Raw genomic sequence first — 19,463 nt, forward strand, 5'->3', positions numbered from 1 at the left:
GTCTCCCAGTATTTCAACAGGAGTACCTGCCTCTTCATGGGTTTATAAATACCCACATCCATATTACATTCATTTGTTGCAAAAAATATTTCAGTTTGTCTGAAATTCATTTTCATTTCTATTTGGTTCATCTTAAATGTAATAAAACGTTTTAATTTATTTAACGAGCACTAATTCCCATGGAAAAGAATGAATCCAAATGGTGGTATTCACAACCACTATTAAAAGGGGGGAGAGGTATAAATTCACTCACAATGGCAGCAATTGTTCAGTGAATGGCCAAACTAAATGAAATTGGTTGATAATATTTCAACTGTTATTATTTTTTAGTAAAAAGAATGAAAATTGGGAACATTCTACTCATAGTTACCATAATTTCCAATGGAACAAAAGTAGGTTCTGTTAAAGCATCCAGAACTAAAGATAAATCCCAAGGAGGAGTCAAATGCCTTATAGGTGATCTAATGCATACAGCAGCTTTCTTTAAAGAATCTAGAAATAAGAGGATCTGAAGCCCATGAAATATTACAGAGGACAGAGAGCACAAACGATTGGACCCTCACATAGTGGGATTGGGTGGGGGGGCAGCCTTCTCCACCCAACCATGCTGCTGTGTAACAAATGTCAGTCTTACTGTTTGTTCCTATACACGATCTCTAACCACCTGCTAGACACTGCTCTACCTGTTAACCTCATGTTTTTGCATGTTTGACTTCTGTTCGTGTCTATACCTTGATTAAACCAAAAATAAAGATTGTCAAAAATAAAAAATAAAAAAAAAGATTGGACCTTCAAAGTGTAAGGCTTAATCCCTTTTATAACCTACATTTAAGAAAATCCAAAACATGATATTTGGAAGGATGCTGGAAATCAACAGACCTCTCAGCAGCTCAAAGTTTAAAAACTTCCCATATATGATGATAGCAAGTTGAAGTAGAATAATTGTAAAAGAGTATTAGCCACTGCTGATGACATTTCTTGTCTCAGAGGATTTTCTTTTTCAAGAGCCAAGCCGCTAATCTCCACTGGGTGGGATTGGGGTGAACTCTTGGTACCTGACGCAGCAAAATCTAATGTCCACAAAATATTCATGAACATCTGATTTCTCTTCAAGACCTTGATTAGCTTATCCATTGACCTAGAATCCAGTATTCTAGAACTAAAGTCCACCCCTATTTAACACTGGACCCGGCTAAGGTGCTGGTCCATGCCATTGTTCTCTCTCACCTTGACTACTGCAAAAACAAATAAAAGGAGCATAAGATAAAGCATTAAAAATAGTGTGTATATTAGGTTAAAAAACAATAAGAAACAGAGTGCTACAATTACCTATGTGGGTCAAGTGAATAAAATAGTAAAAGTGGTGAGAGCAAACACAAGATAAAATAACAAATTTGTTACCCCTAAAATCGTGTAGAAAACAGGAACAGCATGTTTTTGTCCCTTTTTCCCACTAATCTTCTTATGTGTCTCTGTAGGAAAGAAAAAGCTTCAATTTTAATGTATAAAAAACACTTAGTCTGTTATAACATTGTTTCTAATGATTAAATATGATAATATGTATGCTGCATGTTGTAGCAGAAAACTCTCTTCGCAACATTAAAGATTAATCGGCATAAGCGAGTAGATCCTCCCCACGTCATCATGACGAATGCGGAAGTAAAGGAAGGTAACCATAGACACAAGGATGCCCGGTTGTCGGCTGCGTCTAATTTGAAGGGGAGAAGCTTATTACCGAACAGGAAAAAGGCGCGAAAAAGCTCCTATTAAAACTAAAAACAGACTGAATGGACTTACACTTTGATAAAAGCTTCGGCTGAAACGCGTCAGTGTGTGGAGAGTGAGATTGCTGATTTTTTACTTTGCTGCTGTTTTTACTCTGGAATAATAAACCTTTTTCAACAAAGATCCTGCATCCTGTTTTTTTTTTTTTAAAAGAAGGGACGAACAAGCAGTTGGCATTGAACTTCAGCTACCACTACATCATATCCATTCCATAGTCTGAGCCAGGGCCGGATTAACATAGGGGCTGATGGAGCTGCAGCTCCAGGCCCAGGCCCATGGAATAGGCCCATTGGTTTTAAAAAAAAAAAAAAAAAAAAAAAATTTTTTTTTTTTTTTTTACACACTACTCTTAGGGTTGCCAGGTATTTCTCATGTATCTCTTAGGATTGCCAGGTATTTCTCAGAAGTATTTCTCAGGTATTTGAGGCTTCCTAGCCGGTGCCGGTATTGCAGTAATACCTGCAATACAAATGTCTGTCTCAGTATAAACATAGATTATTCTGCAATACCAGCACTGGCCAGTAGGGGTCGCTGTTTGTGTGGAGAGAGGCAGTGATAAGAAGTTACGGCATCTCCCTCCCTGCCTCTCTCTACTGTCTGATCTGCGGGGGAGCAGCTCTGCACAGAGAGTCCAGACAGCAGCTCCGAGACATGTGGACGCTGAGACATTGGGACACTGGGGAACATGGGGACCCTGAGCATGGACGTCCGCAGGAATTTTTCCGTGGGGGGGCGGGGGGCATAATTGTAATGACATCCATGCTTGGCCCCTTTTTGACAGTGTCCTGAAAGGGAAGGAGCATAGTCATTTTCACATAAAGCAAGGATGAATAGCGTTTTCACAACTATGGTGTCAGGAATATATGTTTGTATTCCTGACACTATAGTGTTCCTTTCATCAAATTACAGGAACATTCTGGTCACCATAACAACTTTATCTAAATGAAAATGCTGTGATGCAAGGAGGCCCCCGGGTGCTCTTTCTTTGAAGGGGTGAAACCGCTCTCAAATGGTTTACCCCCAAAGGCTTCCTTCAGCTCCAGTTCTCCAGGTCGCTCAATGCTATTCGACTTCTGAAACAGAGTGTCAGGAAGTGCAGATTGACGTTGGGCATGGGTGCCGCTGATTGGCTAGAGTGGTCAGCTGACACTCTAAGCCAATCGCTAGTTCCCGATTCATAAAAATGTTTTACGTTTTTATGAATGGGGAGATACTGATTGGCTTAGAGTGCTAGCTGACCCATCTAGCCAATCAGCGGCACCCCTACCCAGCGGCCCTCTGTGTTTCCTGACACTCAGTAAATAAAAGTGAACACATTAACACTGATATTGTTTGTTTTTACCTGGGGAGATGAGAAGGTCCAAAGTTTCACTGCCAGGCCCAGGTACCAACGCCTTATGATGTGGTGTCCAGAATGAAGTGCTCCAATCTCATTTTCTTCTCCTTCATTTGACACAGTCTTCTTTGTCTTCTGAGGCTCCTTCTGCTCCTTTACCTTTCTGCTACTTTCTGCTTATTTTGCGCCCTTCTGCTCCTTTGTCTTTCTGATCCCTTTCTGCTCCTTGATGGCTCTTCCTGCTCCTTGATGGCCCTTCCTGCTTCTTGCAGACCATTCCTGCTTCTTACTGCCCTTCCTGCTTCTTTCTGCCCCTTCCAGCTTCTTGCAGCCCCTTGCTGATCCTTTCTGTTCCTTCTGATTCTTCCTGCCCCTTCCTGCTCCTTGCTGCCCCTTCCTGCTCCTTGCAGACCCTTCCTGCTCCTTGCAGACCTTTCCTGCTTTTTGCAGACCCTTCCTACTCCTTTCTGCCCCTTCTTTCTCCTTGCTGCCCCTTCCTACTCCTAGCAGACCCTTACTACTCCTTGCTGACCCCTCCTGCCCCTTGCAGACCCTTTCTACTCCTTGCTGACCCCGCCTGCTCCTTGCTGCCTCTTCCTACTCCATGCTGTCTCTTCCTACTCCATGCTGTCTCTTCCTTCTCCTTGCAGACCCTTCCTGCTCCTTGCAGACCATTCCTGCTCCTTGCTGCCTCTTCCTATTCCTTGCTGACCCCTCTTGCTCCTTGCAGACCCTTCCTACTCCTTGGTGACCCCTCCTGCTCCTTGCAGACCGTCCCTACCCCTTCCTGCTGCCCCTTCCTATTCCTTGCTGACCCCTCCTGCCTCTTGCAGACCCTTTCTACTCCTTGCTGACCCCTCCTGCTCCTTGCTGACCCCTCCTGCTCCTTGCTGCTCCTTCTACTTTACCCTCCTGCTCCTTGAAAACCTTTCAACCCCTTCCTGCTTCTTGCTGCCCCTTTCTATTCCTTCCTGACCCCTCCTGCCCCTTGCAGAACTTTACCTTCCTCTATGCGGTCTCCCCCACCCCCCATCCCTCACTTACCTGCTCTGTAGGCTGCCTCTGTGCTGCTCCCCTGCGGTTTCAGTCATGAGAGAGAGAGGCAGGGATAAGCTGTAGCTTCCTACTGGACAGCTACTGGACAGCGCTGGTATTGCACTGTATTCTCACACTAAAACGAAAAATAGCAGGACAAGCTGAAAAATCCAGGAGGGGGGAGGGGGAGGCAAGTACCCCCCTTTTGCCCCCCATTCGGACGCCCATGACCCTGAGACACTAGGTACACAGTTGCCCCATGTCTCCCAGTGGCCCCTAGTCTGTGCCCCCATGTCTCCCAGCCACTGTCCCTAGTTGCTCAGTGGCCCCATGTCTCCCAGTGTCCCCATGTCTCTAAGTGTCCCCTAGTGTCCTAATGACATCAGGACACTGGGAGACATGAGTACACAGACTCTAAGGGACACTGGGAGACATGGGGATACAAACACTAGGGGACACTGGGCGACATGGGGACACTGAGAGGCATGGGGACACTGGGCGACTTTGAGACATAGGAGACATGGCAGTGTCCCCATGTCTCCCAGGCAGTGTCCCTAGTATCTCAGTATCCCCATGTGTCCCTGGTGTCTCTCAGTGTCTGTAGTGTGCCAGTGTCCCTAGTGTCTCAGTGTTCCCTAGACTCCCAAAGTCCCCTAGTCTCCCAATGTCTCTGTGTCCCCATGTCTCCTAGTGTCTCAGTGTCCCCTAGTATAAAAGAAAAAATCTCAGGCACTCACTATGATAGATTTAGGCAGGTTTATTGGACACCGCAACGTTTCAACCTGTACCCAGGTCTTTATCAAGTCTCCAATGTCCCCTATGTATCAGTGTCCCCTATGTATCAGTGTCTCTCAGTGCCCCATGTCTCTCTGTGCCCATAGTGTCTCTGTGCCCGTAGTGTATCTGTGCCCATAGTGTATCTGTGCCCATAGTGTCTCTGTGCCCGTAGTGTCTGTGTCCCCTAGTATAAAAGAAAAAAATCTCAGGCACTCACTGTGATAGCTTTAAGCAGGTTTATTGGACACCACAACATTTTGACCTGTACCCAGGTTTTTATCAAGTTTCCAGTGTCCCCTATATATCACAGTGTCTCAGTGCCCCATGTCTCCCCGTGTCCCCTCGTGTCTGTCACCCAGTGTCCCCAAGAGTCTCAGATTTCACAGGTCTCCCAGTGTTCCCTAGTATCTGTGTCTCCATGTCTCCCAGTGTCCCAATGTCTCTCAATGTCCCCTAGTGACATGGGGACACTGGGAGACATGAGGACACAAACACTAAGGGACTGGGAGACATAGGGACACAGACATTCCCCCTTTTTGTGTATGTTCGTCCTTTCGGCCGTTCTGGTTATGTGATTTGTGTCAGTAGCCCACCCTTTTACCGCATCCATAGACTTCCTGCTTTACTGGACACTGCTGTTAGGGGGTATGGGTTTACTTGAAAGATGAAAGCATGAGATTAGCAAAGAGTATGTGTTTTCTCATAGTTGCATCCTATGAGTTTCCCTACAGCATCATCTCCATCAGATACATGACGCTTAGGAGGTAGGACTGTTTTAGTGTTTTTGGTCAATAAGATTTTGTAATTAGGCCCATCATAATTATCAGCACCAGGCCCACTGGGCTCTTAATCCGGCCCTGGTCTGAGCCAGCTTTTATTTTAAGTGGCTCAGAAATACGTGAATTTGCACATTTATTCATTAATTTATCAATTAGCTGTACGTTATTGCCCTATGCCTTTTTTCCTGATTTTGTTTTCTACAGGATTTTAATTGAACATATTGTGTTATTTTATCTTGTGTGTGCTCTCACCACTTTTACTATTTTATAAAATAAAGCATGCAGTAAAACTTTTAGAGTTCACTGGAGTCCCACAAGATGATCGCTGGAACCGGTCTGCCATCAGATACACCTAATCTTCTGGCTGCGGTCCGCTCCTGCCTCCCACTGGACATGGTGGCGAGTCTGGAAGGCTCCCGCCAGCCCAAGGTGCTACATGAGCCCACGAGCCGCGCCCTCGGTCTTGGTTCTGCATGGCCAACAACGGAATCCTGGAGGTGATGGTCCATCCTAGTCATAGGGTTGGGGTTTGAGGTGTTACCTCTGGAGTCCCTAGGAGGGCAGTCATGGGGACCAGGCCCGATCTGCAGGTAAGTAGGCAGGGTATCCACCACTGATAGTTTGTGTGCCAGTAGGTGGAAAGAGGGAGTTGTGTGTAGCAGTTATTTGAGCTGATACAGTGATCTGCAGACAGGCTTCTTCACCATGCTCAATATAAGCCACATTGCCTCCATATTGTCCTGCTAGGTATGCTTGATGAGAGTTAACTGCTAGGTGTTAAATCCCTGCAGTGGGGACCGGAATAACCCCCCCAGCCCATAGGGGGGGAAGCAGAGCCTGTGAGGAGTATCACCAGGTCGCTGTATGGTAGCCAGGCATGTAGATGGGACGGTGGCCAGCCGACCCGCTATTTACCCTCGTAGGCCGCAGGTACCAATTCAGTAAGTAACTCAGTAAGTCAACCAGTTCAGTAAGTAACTCAATTAGTCTTGCTCTTGCAGGCTGTTTACTGAGTTCTTCAAAAAAAGAGAGGCTGAACTTCATCTGGTATGCTCATGGGAGGTGGCCAAAAAAGTAAAATTTTATAGGAAAACCTGTCTGTCTGAGAAAAGAAAAATGATGTGGTATGGAAGGAGAAGGGACCTGTAATTCCTTTAGTCAAATTAACTGATTAGTTGTTTCCTGCCCTGTTTTGGCTGCGGGAAGAGTTACCCATAAGTGATTTTGCCACGATTAGTTAGGAAACAAATGCAGATTTCTAATATATAGCGCTGCCATTGGTCAAGGATTGCATTTCTGGACTAGGGGGGCTGGTATCACGACTCTGTCTTCACAATGAAGCAAACAAGAAATGAATAAGTGAATTACAGGGAATTCTAAGCAGAACTGGAAACACCATGATAAAATATCCAAAATGGGAAAAAGGTGAACTGAAGAGTTTTTTCCAACTCGTCTATTTTGCCAGATATTTTTGTAATCGTAGCTGGAAACGAATACAAAACAAACCACTCAATAACCAGAAATGGCCTGAATAAGGAGGTTTTTGCCAAGGTATAAGAATTTTTATAATCTTTAACTGTGACGTGTACTAACATGGAAATCTTACACTTACTAACTAATGATCCTTTTATGCTGACTACATGTGAAATGTGAGTGTCTCTAACTGTGGGAGCAGTGAGTAACACTCAAAGAGTAGACAGGTTCCAGGAGGGGAGAAACCAGAATGAATCTTGTAAATGTAAATTTCAGGAATTTCTCATATTGCATATGTTGGAAAATAATATTCTTCCTGAAAGACTGTTTATTTAAGTAATTCAGTAATTGAAGCATTTACTGGGGCGAATATTGTTGAAAAGGTAAGTAACAAAAAAAGGAACTTATCTTCACTGTGCATCTTTGTTCATTTGGTTTCCATCCATAGTGCCCTACATTCATGAATAAGAAATTCAGGGGATAAAATAATTTACAAAGGTGAAAAGCAGTATAAACCGTGGCGCTGTAAGAAGCAGCTAGGACACACTTAATGGGAATAATCACTAAATCCCACAATACAACAGTGAAAAAAATATAGATAAAAGTGTGCAGCGCTAATTATACCACAAAATGAAATACAAAACAAGCACTGTGGTGGTGTATATACCCAATCAAAAAACACACATACAGTCAAATATGGTAAAATTCTGTAGTATATCCCATCTCTGAAACTCTGTATTGGGTGGTGGTGTATAGGTGGTAATCACAAAGGTGTTCCTTTGTTTGAAGCTTGTTCCTCAAAATAAATAGTGTAGAACAGGCACACCAATTAGGTATACAATATACACATTTATTGGTAGAAAAATATAAAAGTCTTACATATAAGTAATATTGATGCCGTTCACAGGTAAATGTCCAAAGCACAACGCGTTTCGATGAATTAGATAGTCTTCCTCAGGTGCAGCAATACATTACAAGCTTCAAAATACATTTAAATGAAAAATAGAGCGGGAAACGGGTACTTCCAACCCGCCCCCTTCGACCCAACAGCCAATCAGCAATGAATATGCTCGTTTCCCTTTTAGATCTTCTATAATCGCGGCTGTTTTACTTCCGGTTTCCGGTACTTGGCGTCGGCCGAGTTCACTTCTGGGTTTCTTTGCGTTCCACGGATAGCCAATCACACTCTCCATGCGTTCCACAGATCGTGAATACAGTCTTTAAATGCCAAAAAGGCTGTGACACTCACAGCTCAGTCCATAAAGATAAATAACAAACAGTCCATGAATAAGGGGGGAAAATATAGATAAAATAGTAAGAAAATAGCAGCATATAAAAAAATAGCAGCATATAAAAAGTAATAAAAGTATCTGATATATATATAGTGCAAATCTTAAAGCTAAATATAATTATACATGTCAAAATCAATATTTAACCCCTGAGGAGAGAGGGTTTCCAGATCGAAGATCCATCTCATTTCTGTTTTATTGAGGATCTTCAAATGGTCATCCCCTCTCTAAGGTTTTAAAACTTTCTGAATGCCCATAAAGTGCAGTGCTTTTACATCTCCATTATGTTTTTGGTGGATATGAGCCGATACAGAATGGGTTAAAACCCCATTCTGTATATTTCTTAGATGTTCACCGATTCTAGTTTTTAACCCCTTAACACCGCAGCCAAATGTACAAGTTGTGAACGAAACAAAACGTAAACAAAACCTGGCATTTGCGCTATATGTCTGTCCAACCGTAATTCACCTCTTTCATATTAAATGCACCCCCCTTATTATATATCATTTTATTCAGGGGAAACAGGGCTTTCATTTAATATCAAATATTTAGCTATGAAACATAATTTAATATGAAAAAAATGGGACAAAATAAGATTTTTTTTGATTTTTTTCGTTCTACATGACATTTTAACTGTCAATGTCATAATACTGTTTGCTTTTACTGCAATAAAATACACATATTTGTATTCAGCAAAGTCTCACGTGTAAAACAGTACCCCCTATGTACAGGTTTTATGGTGTTTTGGGAAGTTACAGGGTCAAATATAGCGTGTTACATTTGAAATTGAAATTCGCCAGATTGGTTACGTTGCCTTTGAGACTGTATAGTAGCCCAGGAAATAAATTTACACCCATAATGGCATACCATTTGCAATAGTAGACGACCCAAGGTATTGCAAATAAGCGATGTCCAGTCTTTTTTAGTAGCCATTTGGTCACAAACACTGGCCAAAGTTAGCGTTCGTATTTGTTTGTGTGTGAAAAATGCAAAAAACGCCAATTCTGGCCAGTGTTTGTGACTAAGTGGCTACTAAAAAAGACTGGACATACCCCATTTGCAATACCTTTGGTTGTCTACTATTGCAAATGGTATGCCATCATAGGGGTAATTTTCATTCTTGGGCTACCATAGGGTCATAAAGGCAACGTAAGCAATCTGGCGAATTTTAATGTGAAAAAAATTAAACACAAGCCTTATATTTGACGCTGTAATTTTTGAAAACACCATAAAACCTGTACATGAGGGGTACTGTTGTACTCAGGAGACTTCGCTGAACACAAATATTTGTGTTTCAAAACAGTAAAAAGTATTGCAGCAATAATATCGTCCCTGTAAGTGCTGTTTGTGCGTGAAAAATGCAAAAAACGTCACTTTTACTGGCGATATCATGGTTGTAATACATTTTACTGTTTTGAAACACTAATATTTGTGTTCAGCGAAGTCTCCCGAGTAAAACAGTACCCCCCATGTACAGGTTTTATGGTGTCTTGGAAAGTTATAGGGTTAAATATAGTGCTAGCAAATTAAATTCCCTATACTTTCGGCATGGGTGGTCAGGCAGGTCCCGCTAATTGTAATTAATTAGGATACCTAATTATGTAAAATTATTACATAAATATATGTGTAGAATTAATATATGTATATATATACATATGTGTATATATACGTATATATATATATATTTTTTTTTAATATTTTTATTTATATATAGGTATATATATAGTGATATATACGTATATATTTATGTATATAGATATATATATTATTTCGTTCTACGTGTATTTTGATATAAATATATATATATTAATATCACAATACAGTTAGAACGAAATAAAACACATCTATATATTTTTTAATATTTTATTTTTAATTATTTATTTTATTTTATTTTTTTACGTATTTACATATTTATTTTTTTTATATTATTTATAAATATATATATAACAATAATTATATATATATTTAATCAGTATCAGTCTACGTGTAATTTGATATTAATATATATATATTATTATATATATATTAATATTAAAATACACCTAGACGGTGTATGTGTGTGTGTGTATATGTGTATATATATACTTAGATCATATATATATAATATATATATATATATGATCTAAGTATAAATTTTTTTATAATTTTTTTTTTACACTTTTAACATTATTTTTATTTTATTTTCAGCCAGCAGGGGGACCAACTGTCATTACAGTTGGTCCCCCTGCTGGCAATGCTGCAGCCAGCTATACCGGCCATGTGATTGTGAGGTCCTCGCAAGGACCTCACTCTCACATGACCGGGAGGCACCGGAGGAGGAAGATGTGCCGCGGGGGGGCTCCCTGGGAGTCCCCCCAACCGCGATCGCCGGCGTGGGACCCCCGGCGACCGGGTAAGTTACTAAAAACCGGAGGGCGTACTATTATGTCCGGCGGCGTTTAGAGCCGCTTTTAAAAGGACGTAATAGTACGCCCTCCGGACTTAAGGGGTTAATGGTCGGATAGTTCGCCCCACGTATTGCAAACCGCATATACATGTTAATAAATAGATGATGTTATTGGAACTACAGGTTATGAATTCTTTGACACTATATTCTTTTTTGGTTGTGGTAGATTGGAATTTTTCTGTTTTTCTAGTTAAAATTCTACTAATTTTACAAGCCCTGCAGTTTCCACAATTATAAAAGCCTCTAAGGGTATTTCCATGCACATCTTTATTTGACCCTATTTCTTTGGGTATATAGCTATGGGTTAAAATATTTTTACAATTATTAGCGCCTCTGTATATTACCCGTGGTTTATCGCCTAAAAAAGAATGTAAATCCTCATTTTGTTTTAAAATGTGCCAGTGCTTTTTTAAAATTTTATGAAAAGAGTGGCTCTGAGAAATAAAATCACAAATAAAATAAACTTTTTCTTCTCTGGTATCATTATTCCTCTTTTTATATGTTAGGAATTCTTCTCTAGGCTTCGTATGTACTACTTTAAATTGTTCTTCTATGGCATCTCTCTCATACCCTTTTTGGATGAACTGTTTTTTTTTTTTAAAAACTCAGATTGATCTAAAAACATATCTTCCATTCTCAGTGCAGTTGCGTTTAAGTCTGATGAATTGACCCTTAGGGACATTAGAGAGCCACGGCTTGAAGTGACAGCTATCACAATTAATATAGCTGTTCACATCAACAGTTTTAAAATAGGTGCTTGTCATGATCTTATTATTTTTAATAAAAATCCTTAGATCCAATAAATGTACTTCTTGGTTACTGATCTCAGAGGTAAGTTTTATGCCCCAAGAGTTGTCATTAAGATGGGCCAAAAAATCATTAAGAGAGGGTAAATCACCCTTCCAAATGAGGAAAATATACACGTAAGAGTCTTCCCAGTATGCCATAAACAAATTGGCATAGCTGGGCGCGAACTTGGTCCCCATGGCGGTACCCCTCCTTTGAATATAAAAATTATCCTCAAACCAAAAGAAGTTGTTCTGTAAAATCATAGAAATGCCCCCTATGATAAAATTAATCTGTTGTTCCTTAAAAGATTCAGTTTTTCTCAAGTAAAATTCCACTGCTTCACAACCTTTCAGGTGTTCTATAATAGTGTATAAACTACTCACATCACTGGTCACTAAAAAATATTCTTCTGACCAAGTGATCTCCTGTAGTGTTTGGAGAACGTGAATAGAATGTTTCAAGTACGCACGGGTACTAACCACTATAGGTTGCAAAAAAGTATCTATATAGTGGGACAGAGGTGAAAGAAGCGAATCCACCCCTGCCACTATAGGTCGACCGGGGGGGTGTACCGGGTCTTTATGCATCTTGGGCAGGATATAAATTACTGGGATAACAGGCTTATCCATATTTAAAAATTTATATTCGTCCTGGTTCAAGACACCTTCCTCCACCCCCTGGTTCAAGAATATATTAAGAGCTTTTTTAATATTGGATTCTGGGTTGGTAGACAGTTTGCCATATGTGGTCTCTTCTTTAAGTTGATTATGAATTTCTTCTATATAAAATTCCCTGTTCATAATGACCACCCCCCCCCCCCCCCCTTATCGGCCGGTTTGATGATTTTTTCATCCTTCCTAAGATCCTCTAAGGCCTTTCTCTCGCCCTATGTAAGGTTTTGTTGGAACTTAGAGAGAGGTTTCATTTTTTTTAAGTCAATAATACAGGCTTTTTCAAAAGCTTTCATGCTAGCTGTTTTTCAATAATGGGGGAAAAAAGAAGATTTAGGTCTTAAATCAGTGTGTTTAAACCCTTCTAACTCCAGTGTAGCAAGTTCTTGTTTCATATAGGAATGCATATTGCAAACTGGTTCGAAAAGAGCAAGCGGTTGCCCACGCAGGGGCTCAAGCAGTAGTTTACATCAAACATTAATGTGAACAGTCGCCTGCGTAGAGGCTTAATTGTTAGCGCACAAGGAAAAATGCAGATTATCGCCTGTGCAAAGGCATATTGATCAAAACATAAACTTATGCACATACTAGACTTAGTACGGGTACTCTTATAGGCATTACAACATGAGCTATATAATCTGAGCAAATGCGTTATTTGTTTAAATTTAAGTATCAGCATTTTATGAATATGGAATTGTATTGCTAACTGAAGCCTGTATGGACTTAGAACGTTAATATGTAAAAAAAGCGGTTATCTTTAAGTAAGCTGCCGTGTGTGCTTAATCGGTGAGGTCATGCACTCATCTAGTAGCAATACTTTGCTGCATTATAATCAGAGTATGGCCCGAGAGGTGATGTAAGTTGAGGTATGAATAAGGCCTATTCTGTAAGTCGGTCGTCGTGACCGCAGTACTATTAACACGTGGCTACCTGTGCAGCGTGTGTCGTCCTCCTGGGAAATGTTAGCCTTTTGACATACATCATATGGTACACCCTTCTGGCTATTTATCCAACAACAAAAATAAACAGCATTAAGCAGGGGCCCTGGGGGCTTTAAGATATATATAGTATGAGCAGAAACAACAAAAGGAAGCATTAACATAAATAGCCTTAACAAGACTGATTCGAGTTGCAGATTAATGAGAATTATCTTGGGCTTTATCAGCATCCTTTAATAAATGCAAACGGTTAATGCCTTATACTGTAGATATTCTTGCTGCACAGCCTTTAGTTAGGTGGAGTGCGTATGGGCTCCTCCAATAAGGAGGGGCGAAAGCAAAGCAGCAAAAACCAAGCAGAAAACAATAGCAGCCTTAATAATAAAAAAAAATTAAAAAAAAATTAAAATAAATAAATACAAAATAAAAAGAAAAAAAATTTATATGTGAGTCACTTCGCTGGAGGGGGGCTAGATGGCGCCTGATACAAGGGCGCCAACCAGCCCGGAGTTCTGAACCTCCAAGGACCACTCTTCGGTTTTGCTTCACCATGCGGTACCTTTTCCAGTCCCCCAGGCGTCCCCAGTCACAGAAAGCCCCCTTCCTTCCCCCCCCAAAGCTGTCGAACGTGCCCACGGTAAGGACCACCATGCTGTGGGCACTCAGGGACCGCAGCTGTCCAGCGTCCCCCCCCCCCCCCGTAGAGTCCGCCAGGACTTCAGTCCCCTGCACCTCCCCAGCACCGCTAAGGCCTCTTCGGAGTACCTGCCTCGTCTTGCCTCACCCTCCTCCGGTCTCATACTTGGTGCCGGCACGCAGCCCTCCCGGTCACCGGTTCACTGAGTGGTCTGCGCACCCCAGCTCCACAGGGCTCACAGATTTGGGGGCATTTTCCCGGGCCACCACTAAACCCGAAAAACAAGGCCGGCTCCATGCCAGTCGGTTCGTCGCCCAGGGGAGACTAGTTGTGGGGCCCGCTGTCCCGGGGCGCCGAGGTGCCCTGGTCTGGGTTTTCATTGTGTGCGTGGGGTGCCCTCCCCATCGCCATTCGTGCGCGGGATGTCCGTCCGCCATTTTGGCTCCGTGAGGGAGGACAACACTCACCGGATGGGTCCCCTCCTCCAGTCTCCGAAGCTCGGACTCTTGGGCCGGGATCACCCCCCCGGCCGGGTGGGGGGGGAGCGGGGCCGGATCTGACCCCCTGCTTGCCTCTTGTGCATTGCGGTTCCCGCTCATGCGGCTTGTCACTGGCTGTATGCGCTCTGTTAGCGGTGCCCGCCGGGTTTGTGCCGCAGCTCCCCGCTCTCCGGCTCCTCACTATCCGACCACCTGTCATTCCCTCGGTTGGTTGAAACGATTTCGGGTCCAATCGTGATATTTTTAAGCTGTTTGATGCAGTTTGTAGCCGGAGCCAGCATGGGTGGCTGCCGCCCGGCTCGGAGGCCCGGCCCCGCCCCCAGTGTAGCAAGTTCTTGATCTTTCTTAGTGGCAACAAAAATTTTGAGACATAATTTTCGCATGAATCTGTTAAGGTCCATAAACGTATCAAATTTATTAATATTGCAACTGGGGGCAAATTTGAATCCCTTAGTCAAGATTTTTATATGATTTTCATTTAAGGTTTTATCTGAAAGATTAAATTTTTTTATTGGTTCCTTTCTTTGACTGTCCCTATCTACACATTCCTAATTCTTCTTTTTCCCCTTTCCTCCTCTTGTTCCTCTGCCCCAGAGGAACGTCTTCTTTTCAGAGGGGAACGGGGAGGTCTTATAAGGGATTTTGGAACCCCTAAAAAAAAGGTTCTTCTATATTACGCAAAGGCTCATATTTATTTTTGTGTGTGTATGATCTTTCTTGTGATCTATCTCTAGTGTGATAATATCTAGATCTTGGGTCATGTGCATTTTGTGTTCTATCTTGGGACATATTTCTAGGATAAAATAATTTACATGGCATGCCTTGGCTGTGCCAGGAGATTCAGATATGCAATTTAAATTATAACATTTAAAAATAAAAACATTTTATAGATTTTTCACAGTGCAAAAAACCCAAGTGGCAGTTCAACTTTAATTTGTCTAACTCTACAACTCATTTCTAGCTAATGAGGTTTGCATTCTAAGATTGAACAAACAAAATGAAATCTAAAATCTCGCACCCAGACACAGTTGCCCGAGTAACATGGAGACTGTGTGGTGTGGTTTGGCCTTGTGAGTTCTTTGTCCGAAAAGTAAGGAGAGAAAATTCTCACACACACAGAAAGCTGGCTAACAGATGAGAATTACAGATACGTGTAAACATTTACTCATAAAAAGGAATTAATGCAATTAACACGGTGACACAACACTTAGCAGAATAAAGAGTATCCTTTTAATTGAAACATTAACAAAATGTACTTTATATCATTAGAGAATGGGACCAGAGCTAAGCTGTGTAAATGAGGACAACGTACTGTATTTATGCTATCGTTGCTTCTTTTCATCCTTTTGATTACTTGCGTTGTTACACAGTACTTAATATACTCAGTAGTGATGTACCGAACTGTCCGCCGGCGAACAGTTCCCGGCGAACTTAGCGTGTTCGCGTTCGCCACCGCGGGCGAACACATGGGCGGTTCGATCCGCCCCCTATTCGTCATCATTGGGCAAACTTTGACCCTGTGCCTCTCGGTCAGCAGACACATTCCAGCCAATCAGCAGCACTCCCTCCCTTCCACACCCTCCAACCTCCCTCCCAGCATCCATTTTCGATTCATTCTGAAGCTGCATGCTTAGTGAGAAGAGGGAAAGTTTAGCTGCTGCTGATTAGATAGGGAAATTGATAGCTAGGCTAGGGTATTCAGTGTCCACTACAATCCTGAAGGACTCATCTAATCTCTGCTGTAAGGACAGCACCCCAAAAAGCCCTTTTTAGGGCTATAACATCAGGCTGCTTTTTTTTTTTTTTTTTCCTGTGTAATGTAATTGCAGGTGCCTGCCTGCCAGCTTCTGTGTGAGGTTCACATTGGATACTGTGCCTACTTGCCCAGTGCCACCACTCATATCTGTTTTAACAATTGGTTAAGCTTTAGATTTAAAATAAATAATTTGTTTTCACTGTAATAGAAGAGCAGTTGCCTGCCTGCCAGCTTCTGTGTCAAGTTGGATGCCTTGCCCATTTGCACAGTCAGTGCCACCACTCATATCTGTTTTAACAATTGGTTAAGCTTTAGATTTTAAATAAATAATTTGTTTTCACTGTAATAGAAGAGCAGTTGCCTGCCTGCCAGCTTCTGTGTCAGGTTGGATGCCTTGCCCATTTGCACAGTCAGTGCCACCACTCATATCTGTTTTAACAATAGCTTAAGCTTTAGATTTTAAAGAAATCATTTTTTTTCACTGTAATAGAAGATCAGTTAGTTGTCTGCAAGCGTCTGGGTGTCAGGCCTACTTCAGCGTGTGCTCTGCAGACCTGTGCCAGCGTGCTTTGACAGTTGCCAATCATATCTGGTGTCTCTTTAGCGTGCTTTTACAAAGAAAAAAGGTTTCCAGTGTAAGCTAATAGCAGCCAGTCAGTGTCCTTCAAGCGGCTCTGTCAGGCCTTCCTTCAGCGTGTGCCCTGCACAACCCTGCCAGCGTACTTTGACAATTGCCACTCATATCTGGTGTCTCTATAGCGTGCTTTTACAAAGAAAAAAGGTTTCCAGTGTAAGCTAATAGCAGCCACTCAGTGTCCTTCAAGCGGCTCTGTCAGGCCTTCCTTCAGCGTGTGCCCTGCACAACCCTGCCAGTGTACTTTGACAATTGCCACTCATATCTGGTGTCTCTATAGTGTGCTTTTTCAAAGAAAAAAGGTTTCCAGTGTAAGCTAATAGCAGCCAGTCAGTGTCCTTCAAGCGGCTCTGTCAGGCCTTCCTTCAGCGTGTGCCCTGCACAACCCTGCCAGCGTACTTTGACAATTGCCACTCATATCTGGTGTCTCTATAGCGTGCTTTTACAACCAAAATTTTGTTTCCACTGTAATAGAAGAGCAGTTGCCTGCCTGCCAGCTTCTGTGTGAGGTTCACAGTGGATACTGTGCCCTCTTGCCCAGTGCCACCACTCATATCTGTTTTTGCAATAGCTTAAGCTTTAGATTTAAAAGAAATATTTTTTTTTCACTGTAATAGAAGAGCAGTTAGTTGTCTGCAAGCGTCTGGGTGTCAGGCCTACTTCAGCGTGTGCTCTGTAGACCTGTTCCAGCGTGCTTTGACAGTTGCCAATCATATTTGGTGTCTCTTTAGCGTGCTTTTACAAAGAAAAAAGGTTTCTAGTGTAAGCTAATAGCAGCCAGTCAGTGTCCTTCAAGCGGCACTGTCAGTCCTTCCTTCAGCGTGTGCTCTCCAGAACTGTTCCAGTGCACATTGCCAATCATATCTGCTGTCTCTATAGCGTGCTTTTAAAACCAAAATTTGTTTTTCACTGTTATAGATTGAATAGCAGTTACTTGTCTTCAAGCGGGTGTCTCAGGCCTACAGTGTGTGCTCTGCAGAACTCTTACAGTTCACATTGCCAATCATATCTGGTCTCACAGTAGCTTGCACTTATAGTACCACTAATGCCAAAAAAAATGACAGGCAGAGGCAGGCCAACCCGCAGGGGCCGTCGTGGTCGTGGTGCTGTGATTCCCTTTTGCCCTAGAATAATGCCCAGTTTTCAGAAGCCACGTACCCTGAACTTGAAAAGTTCTGAGGACATAGTTGACTGGCTAACACAGGACACCCAATCTTGTACAGCCTCCGCTCGGAACATTGACGCACCATCCTCCTCCAGCTTAGCTTCAGGCACCTCTCAAGATACCACTCACCCGCCTGCCGCCACCACCAAAACTAGCACCACAGCCGCTTTACTTGGTATGTCAGAGGAGTTATTCACACACCCGTTTGAAGAAATGAGTGATGCGCAACCATTATTGCTAGAGGATGTAGATAACAGGGATATGTATTAGGCAGGCAGCATTAAACACATGGAGGTACGGTGTGATGATGATGATGTTGTACCCGCTGCTGCTTCCTTTTCTGAGTTGTCAGATACAAGCGAAGCGGTTGATGATGACGATGCGTCCATGGATGTCACGTGGGTGCCCGCTCGGCAAGAAGAAGAACAGGGCGAAAGTTCAGATGGGGAGACAGAGAGGAGGAGGAGACGAGTTGGAAGCAGGGGGGGGTCGTCGCAAGGAGCTAGTGGCACAGTCAGACAGCATGCATTGGCACCCGGGGTCAGCCCGACAGCACGCCAATCAACGCATGCTGTGTCCACCACCAGAATGCCGTCATTGCAGTGCTCAGCAGTGTGGCATTTTTTTTGTGTGTCTGCCTCGGACAACAGCGATGCCATTTGCAACCTGTGCCAAAGGAAACTGAGTCGTGGAAGGTCCAACACCCACCTAGGTACAACTGCTTTGCATAGGCACATGATCTCACATCACAAACGCCTATGGGTTCAACACATGAGTACAAGCAGCACGCCTACTCTAAGCCGCCATCCTCCTCCTGGTCTAGCATCTTCAGCCACGTCAACCACTGCTGTCCTTCTTGCCCCCTCTCAACCATCCGCCACTCCGTCTCCCGCCTTGAGCAGTTCCCGCTCATCTGCCCACAGTCATGTGTCTGTCAAGGACATGTTTGAGCGTAAGAAGCCAATGTCACCAAGTCACCCCCTTGCCCAGCGTCTGACAGCTGGCTTGTCCGAACTATTAGCCCGCCAGCTTTTACCATACAATCTGGTTGAGTCTGAGGCGTTCAAAAAATTTGTAGCTATTGGGACACCGCAGTGGAAGGTACCCGGCCGGAATTTCTTTTCACAAAAGGCAATCCCCAACTTGTACTCGATTGTGCAAAAGGAAGTCATGGCATGTCTGGCACACAGTGTTGGGGCAAGGGTCCATCTGACCACTGATACCTGGTCTGCAAAGCATGGTCAGGGCAGGTATATCACCTACACTGCGCATTGGGTAAACCTGCTGACGGCTGACAAGCAAGGAATGCGTGGCATTGCAGAGGAGTTGGTGACACCGCCACGAATTGCAGGCAGTCCTGCTGCCACCTCCTCTACTCCTCCTACTCCATCCTCTTCCATAACCTCCTCGGCTGAGTCCTCTTGTGCTGCTGCGTCTTGCTCCACATCAACGG

This window comes from Pelobates fuscus, chromosome 4 (genome assembly GCF_036172605.1).
Source record: "Pelobates fuscus isolate aPelFus1 chromosome 4, aPelFus1.pri, whole genome shotgun sequence".
Classification (NCBI taxonomy): Eukaryota; Metazoa; Chordata; class Amphibia; order Anura; family Pelobatidae; genus Pelobates; species Pelobates fuscus.